This window comes from Helianthus annuus, chromosome 2, assembly GCF_002127325.2.
Source record: "Helianthus annuus cultivar XRQ/B chromosome 2, HanXRQr2.0-SUNRISE, whole genome shotgun sequence".
Classification (NCBI taxonomy): Eukaryota; Viridiplantae; Streptophyta; class Magnoliopsida; order Asterales; family Asteraceae; genus Helianthus; species Helianthus annuus.
The window spans coordinates 84,619,491-84,627,824 of record NC_035434.2 but is presented as its reverse complement, the minus strand read 5'-3'; positions in this window follow the sequence as shown (position 1 = coordinate 84,627,824).

The following is an 8,334-nucleotide window of genomic DNA, read 5'->3' as shown; positions in this document are numbered from 1 at the left end:
CTTGATGCAGTTGTTTAAGAATGGAACCTTTATCATATGCCGGTTGGAGTTTTGGAAGATCAGCGGAAGATCGGTCAATTGATCCTTTTGAGGAAATTGCACAACACTCAACACGGATACGCGTACTTTGAGGGGGAAATCTTATACAATGAGCATCAGGATGCTACTTACCTGGATCATCGGTCAAGGGGGAATTTGTCTACACAGAGAAGATGAATACTTGGCTGAAGATTGATTGCAATTGCATTTTCAGCATTCGACAGCAACGGACAAGGGGGAATTTGTTGATGCAGATTTTGTGTCCGATGCTTGTCGAATAGATTAGTTTTATTTTATGCTGAATTTGTAATAGTTAGTGAAACGGTCAAGCGAACGTGTATAGACCCGCTCGTTTGAAGTGGTCAAACGAGAGGGTTGTTGGTTTGACTGTGTGTGTGTGTTGCTAGACAAAGTTGCTGTGTTGTTATTGGTGTCGAAGGATAAGGCATCGAAGGATTATGAATATCCTTCGATGAGCTCGAAAGATACCCATCGAAGGATGGACCTCGAAGGATATCGAAGGATATCATTCGAGGTATGTGAATATCTTTCGAAGACTGTCTGATCGAAGGATGATGTTTCGACCAGTCAGTCTGATCCTTCGACCTGCAGTGTTTGTTTTGGTATAAATACCAACACTTTGTCATTTGCAACACAAGAGTGAGAGCACAAGTGTGTGCTAGAGAGAGAATGGAGGTCTGAGACCTCACCGGGAGAAATCACCACTTGGTTTCTCCCCGGATGTATACTTCTTTGGTATTAGTTCGGTTGTCATGTAACCGGGCCGACTTGTAATGTTTACTACCGGATTAATACAAAGTTTGTTATGTTTATCCTCTCTTATCTCTTCCATCTTTGAACATGAACACGAAAATCACGGGTTGGATCCCGGAAACACGGACCTACAATAATTTTTTTTTTTTTTTCACCGATTAACACTAGTCGTATTAATGCAAATGAAGGTTCGGTTACAAGCTCAATGTTTACAGAAGTGTTCTATAAACTCTCTACTAGTGTAGTAAACTATCCCTGGCTCATACAGGCCTTAGAGGCAGTGTCTGCCTGATGCTGACTATATCAGCATGTTTAGTGGGTTATCCGTTCATTGTGCTACTGTGCTTTTGTGCATCAAGGTTGTCACTAAAGTTTTGTATGTAAATAATAGAGTGACAGCAAATAAAGTATGATGCAAGTATGTACATGTATCAGTATTCAGGTAGCAGTTTATCCATAATTTCAAGCAAGCACAGTAATTAAGCAGTAATTAAATATTAATTAAGTCGTACGGATACCTAGTTTGGTAAGGGTTGTCACATTCTACTAGTGGCCAAGATTAAAAGGCGATGTTGCAACGTATGTTGGCAAATGTTTGACTTGTGCCAAGGTAAAGGCCGAATATCAGAAACCATTAGGTCTTCTGCAACAACCTGAAATACCCATGTGGAAATGGGAGCAAATTTCAATGGATTTTATAACAAAGTTACCAAAAACACCCAGAGGTCATGATACGATTTGGGTAATCGTAGACCGTCTGACCAAATCTGCACACTTCTTGGCGATCAAGGAGAAAGACAACACTATCAAGCTTGCTGAGCTATACCTCAGAGAGATAGTTGCACGACATGGAGTGCCTCTCTCGATTATTTCTGATAGAGACAGAAGATTCGTGTCAAGGATTTGGCAATCCTTCCAAGAAGCGTTTGGTTCTCAGCTGAATTTGGGTACTGCCATTCACCCAAAGACAGACGGCCATAGCGAACGAACAATTCAAACGCTAGAAGACATGTTGCGAGCTTGCGTAATGGATTTGGGTGGCAGTTGGGACACTCACCTACCTTTGGTAGAATTCTCATACAACAACAGTTATCATGCAAGCATTCAAGCTGCACCGTTTGAAGCTCTCTACGGACGCAAGTGTCGATCACCGCTATGCTGGGCAGACGCGGGTGATAGACAGCTTGTTGGTCCCGAATTGGTTCAAGAGACGACAGACAAGATTATACAGATCCGAGAGCGCATCAAGGCGGCTCGTGATCGACAAAAGAGCTATGCGGACCAAAGGAGGAAACCTTTGGAGTTTCAAGTGGGAGATATGGTTTTATTAAAGGTTTCACCCTGGAAGGGTGTAGCACGCTTTGGGAAGCGTGGGAAGTTGAACCCGCGATACATTGGACCGTTCAAAATCCTGGAAAGGATTGCTCTTGTAGCTTACAAGTTGGATCTACCCACAGAACTGAATGGAGTTCATGATACATTTCATGTATCTAATCTGAAAAAGAGTCCAACTCAAGAAACAGTTGTCATTCCCGCCGATGAAGTCCACATTGACGATACACTCCACTTTACCGAAGAACCTGTTGAGGTTACTGATTGGAAGGTTAACAAGACGCGTAGGAGTAGTGTTAAACTCGTCAAGGTCCGTTTGAATGCGCGTCACGACCCAGAGTTTACTTGGGAGCGTGAGGATCGCATGAAAGCGAAATATCCACATTTGTTCCCCAACTCCCCTGCTGCTAGTAGCAGAGCTTAAAATTTCGGGACGAAATTTTCTTAACAGGGGGAGAATGTGACAACCGTCAAAAATCCCGGTATCCGTAAATTTTAATTAACCATGGTTAGTGCTTAATGACTGTGCTGAATTACAAATGACTGCTTTTTGCTTTCTGTATCATACTTACATGTGCATCACATTTCATATTGTCACATCATTCTTACATGCAAACTTTAGTGACATAAACTATGCACAAAGCACGGTTAGCACAGTTAGCGGATTACTCAAAAAAATGCTGACGATGTTCAGTACATAGACATATAGTGTTTTGAGACCCCGTATGGGCCAGAGATAAGGTACTATACTAGTATGGTGTGTAGGGAAGTAAGGACCACAAAACTGCTTCACTAGGTGATAGTTTAAGTGCCAGAAAGTGCCTAAAACCCACTTAAAGTGCTGAATTCAGCATTTTTCAGCAAAAATCAGCAATTTAACAGGTTTGTAACATGCAAAAATATGGCAAAATGGTCCTGAATGTTTTCCTAAGTGTCGGGAATTAAAAGTGTCACAAAAGGGTACATAAAGATCACTAAACGAAATAGTTTGACACTTTAACGAACCGGTATCTAACCAAACAACCGGACCCTACCCGAAACACCAAAATTATACTAGAGACATTGTTTTAATGTTTCCAAGCTAGTTATGATCCCCGAACACCCTAACACACTGTATAACACATCATACACTTAAACACCAATCAATACACTTAATATCTAACTATATAATCTAACTACCCATTTAATCACAACCAAGACCCCCCCCCTCATATGGACGGTCACCATGTGGCCCCCACCCCAAGATTTCCCTTGATCCTACTTAATCTTCCTTGGATTCACTTTGATATCTTAGATGATCATGATATGTACTTGGGGAACACATTACACAAGGGTTAATAAATTAACATGGTTATAAGAGGATTCTTTCACTCACACCACTCTCTCCTCCCTTTCCTCTCTTCGGCCGAGAACACCCCCCACAACCACCATCATCATTCGATCTTGTTCACCCAATCTCAAGTATACACAAGGTGCTAGAAGGTGTTTAAGGAAGTGTGGAGCTTGTGGATCTTGAAGGACCTCTCCCAATAGCTTTTATCCAACACATTTGTCATCTACAACATCAAGTGTTCTTCCCTAGCCTTTGTGCTAGTAGTAAGCTTCATATTACTTGATCCTACTTCATATATTGTTGGTTAAAAGATGATATACATTGTTAATCTTGATGAACACTAAGATTTGTGTTAGTGATGTTAGACATCATAAGGAAACCTACTAGATTGTGATTAAACACATGATCTAGTAAGTTAAGGTGATGATCTTGTGAAAGACCAAGATCATCATGCTTTATGTTTTCCTGAACTTGAAAATGAAAATGATTTTGTAAATAATGAAGTATGTAATCTGTTTACTAGACATAAATGTGGATGATTACAAAAATAGTTTTCCAAAGAAACCAAGTTAAATCACAAGATTTACAAGAGCATTGTTTTTTTTAAGAAAACCAACCATGTTTCTAGTGGTGAAACAAGTATAAGAATACACTGTTTACAAGAAAAATTCAAGAGAATGATTTTTGGAAAAATCATCTAGTAAGTTGTAAACACCTAAATCTTTCAAGAATGAGATCTTTGAAGAAGTAAACACACTTTAGAGGGTAACTAAGTCTACTAAACACACCACCAAGTTACTACAAGTTTTTATGAAAGTTCAAGTTCATGATTATTTTGTAAATAGCATAGTTTTGGCACTTGGTATGTGAAAGTTGTTTAGTGTTGATTGTTGAATGTTTGTGATGATTTTAAAAAGAAAATGATATGCTTTGATAGCATGAACACCTCCATTTTTAGGGGAAACTATGGCAAAATTGTCTAAAAATATAAACACTTAGAAAAATATTTTCTAAACAAATATTTACAAGTGTGTTTTATCTATGATTTTCAATATAAACTTTGCCATAGAATTTGTTACAAAAATACAAGTATTGGAGGTTGGTTTTTTTATAAATAAAATTGGATAAATACGTATTTAGAATATATATTTACATTAAAGACACATTGTGTGTGATTATTTGTATACTTTGTGTATTAGTTATATTATTTTAGGATTTAAAGTAATATAACTTAACAAAATACTAAGAATTTACAATCCAAAATAATACCAAAAATCACAAGGAATAAATATATAAGTTACACACTTAATATTGTGAAACTGAAAGCAAGAACGTAACTTACAAAATATTCTGGAAGGTAGCGTTATAAATATATTTTTGGTAAATATTATTTTGGATACAAGAAATGAAAATATGATTTTTAGTATTATTACAAAGTATATCATATTTTCGACAAGGAGAAAATATATTCTTTTTGGAAGTAAAAATATATTTTCTTAGTATATTTAGAAGATATATGATTTTTGGGAAAATATATATTTTCTTGAAATACATTATTTTTGGACAAAATAAGTTTAAATATATTTTCTAAGTTAGACTTAAAAATATATTATTTTGGAGCTACAAATACAAGAATGCAAATATACATGTATGAGATACCCCCATCCTTGGGAAGGAAATACGAAAATAAATACTTGAGAAGTATTATTACAAAATACTGTTTAAACAAGTATTCCCAAATTAAATATAATTCAAAGTTAAAATAATCATTATTTTAACAAGAACTTATAACTTGGGACAATATTAAAAGAAACGTAACTCAAAAACGTAAATACTAAGGCAAGGCACAGCCCGTTCGTCTAATAGACCCTAGTACATTGTAGGGAGTCGTGTTTGCTAAGGAGACTTGAGTTACGAGCACAGAAGACGCAAAACCGTGAGTTTATGTCCCCCTTTTATTTTAGTTGTTTTCAGTTTTATAACTTCGGGGGTGAAATACATGTTACAATTATTTACAAATGTTTCATACATGGTATGGTTAGCTAAGGAGGGTTACTGCTTGATCATGTGAAAGGTGGGTACAACACTTAAGGCCATTAATCCTCGTTGTAGGACCGAGGGACATGAGTGATAGATCTATTTGGGTGTAGCGAGCCCACACCCATGAGGACCAGGGTGGCCCATGTGGTGGCTATGTCCACATACTAATGCCGTGGCAAAATTCCGCTAGGTTTGAGTTTTCCTGCACCGTTTCACACATACCTTTGGCCTTGCAAACCATTGGTGATCTATTTTTACTTATTGCTACATACCAGGGATATACATACATACAGACATACTTTAAAGGTTTATTCATACACAAACACATGAACTCGCTCAACTTTTGTTGATGTTTTCAAATTACATGTATTTCAGGGAACTAAGTGGATCTGGCAGGCGTTTCATGTTTTCAAGCTGCGTTACAAATAAAAGATATCATCCGAGGTCGTAGGGTTTAGGAAGTGTATCCAATTCCTGGATGGAACACATGTTTCTAAACCCGGTTTTATTTAAGGTCTTTTGTTGAGTCTTCATGAACTCATTTAAATATGTTGTGGTTTGTAACTTGAATTTGGTATCGATGTTTCAAACAAGTATGTTGTGTTATTTTCAAACGTAATTAATGGAGGAACATCTTATGGTTTTTATCATATAGCGTTTTTATGATTGAATGCTATGGTATTAAGAAAGTCACACCAATAATCACGCTTCCGCAAAAGTCAGGGTGTGACATAATCAAGCTAAAATCTTTGAGAAAAGGTTTTAAATATGAAAAATAAAAACTAAAAATACAGAAATAAAAATAAAATAAAAACAGATAGTCAAGATGAATCACTTGGATCCTACTCGCCTTTTAAGTACCCTTTGATGATTTTTGCACTTTTGGACTTTTTAAGAGATGATCTTAGTTATAGTAGTAGGCCCCTCTTTTGAAGGTGACGTTACCCTCAACCCAGTGGTTTGAGTCAGCAAGGATACAATCCCAAAGGGTCGGAATATTGAAAGATAATTAATTAAGTTATTAATGCGAAAAGTGGTAGGCCCTCTTTTGAAGGTGACGTTACCCTCGGCTAAGTGGTTTGAGTCAGCAGGGATACAATCCCAAGTAGCCGGTTTAATGTATTAATAGTAGTTTACATATGAGGGGGTCAAGCCATTCGCACCCCTGCCATCCAATACTAGTGGGTATTGTAGGAGGTCCTAGTAAGCTTGACCCAGGTCCTTGCAGGATCTATACACTGAACAAGGCAAGAACCTTACTAAACCATTCCCTTAACCCCCGACCAGGTAGCCAACATACCTCTATATAGACCGTAGAGATATGAATGGTGTAAATCTTTTATTTTATATAGACAGTAAAGTAATGCCAAGACACCACGGACAAATGATAAAGAAAATTCACCTTCAACATAAGAAACTACTTATTAAAGTAATTAATACAAAACCAAATAAAAAGTGCCAAAAGATTAAAAATCAAAAGTAATACACAAAAGACTTGTCTTCACCAAGTGATGTAAGAGACTTAGCCAAACATGGCCTTTGATTGACAAGAACTCTTATGATCAATCTTGGATCCCCAGACTACTACACACTCTAAAGGTGGACGATGGATGATGGTGGTGGGTGTTGGTGGTGTAGTGGTAGTGGAGTAGTGGCAAAGTGGCAAAGTGGGAGATGAGTGGTTTGCCAAGGGATGCCTTTGAAGTGAGCCAAGCACCCATATTTATAGCCTGAACAGAAGCCCGGCCATGGCCCCGTGTCCAGCAGACACGCCCCGTGGCCATCCTTTTCTCTTCCTTCATTAATTGCATTTGTCAGCATAGGGCCCCACACGGCCCGTATTCGCTGGGCACGGCCCCATGGGCAGAAGCGTATCTGTACTACCAAGATTTTGCAAGATTCTGCATATCTTAGCATTGACCATGCCCCGTGCTGAGCTGGACACGTCCCTGTGGTGGGCGTAGAAGCTTCCACAAATTTGTCCTTTCTTCAGACACCTGACCACGCCCCCGTGTCTAGTGGGCACGGCCCGTGGTCAGTCTTCTGTTTCTTGTTTTTGCTTTTTCTTTTAGGGATGCTGCCGAGGGGTCGGACAAGTCACGTTTATTCCTTTTCTTTGTATTTATGTTGGGTTTTGCTATATATTTGTTCCTTCTGCTCATTTAAGCTCATTTGGTCCTGTAAATTCAAAAGGAAGACAAAAACACATTTTTTTTCCAATATTAGTACTAAAAAAGGGTTAGTTTTATGCCTCATTTGATGTAATTTATATGTTACATTTTGCACACATCACATGACAATGACAACATGCCCACATGAGCCTGTATGTAGGACAATCCAATCCTTAAGATGAAGGCGTTAGGTGCATGCAAGATTTATGGGTTGTATGTGGGACACATTGTCCCGTTGTTCGTGAGCAGGACCAACCAATCCCCTTATTTAGATGTAGGACGCCCATCCTGTTTTAACTAGGACTAACCCCGTCACTAGTCTGTAGCTCATGCATGTTTTGTATCCGCTTAAGTTTTTTGTAAAAACCGGTATGTTTTTGCATAAGTTTTTCGTAAACCATTTGAGTTTATTAAAATTCACAAATCATTTGTGTTAGTTAAAACTTGTTTGTAGCATGGTTTAGAAATATGTAATTTTTGTTCATCGAAAACCTTGTTTGTTTTTTGCAAAACGTGCATGTCTTTCCACCTAGAAAACATTTATAAAAATGTAAAACCGTAAAAGGGTAGGGTTCTGAATTCACCTTGATATCCTTGTGCAAAGCTAGCTAAATGTGCATCCATAATGTCGTTTCCAACGTGACT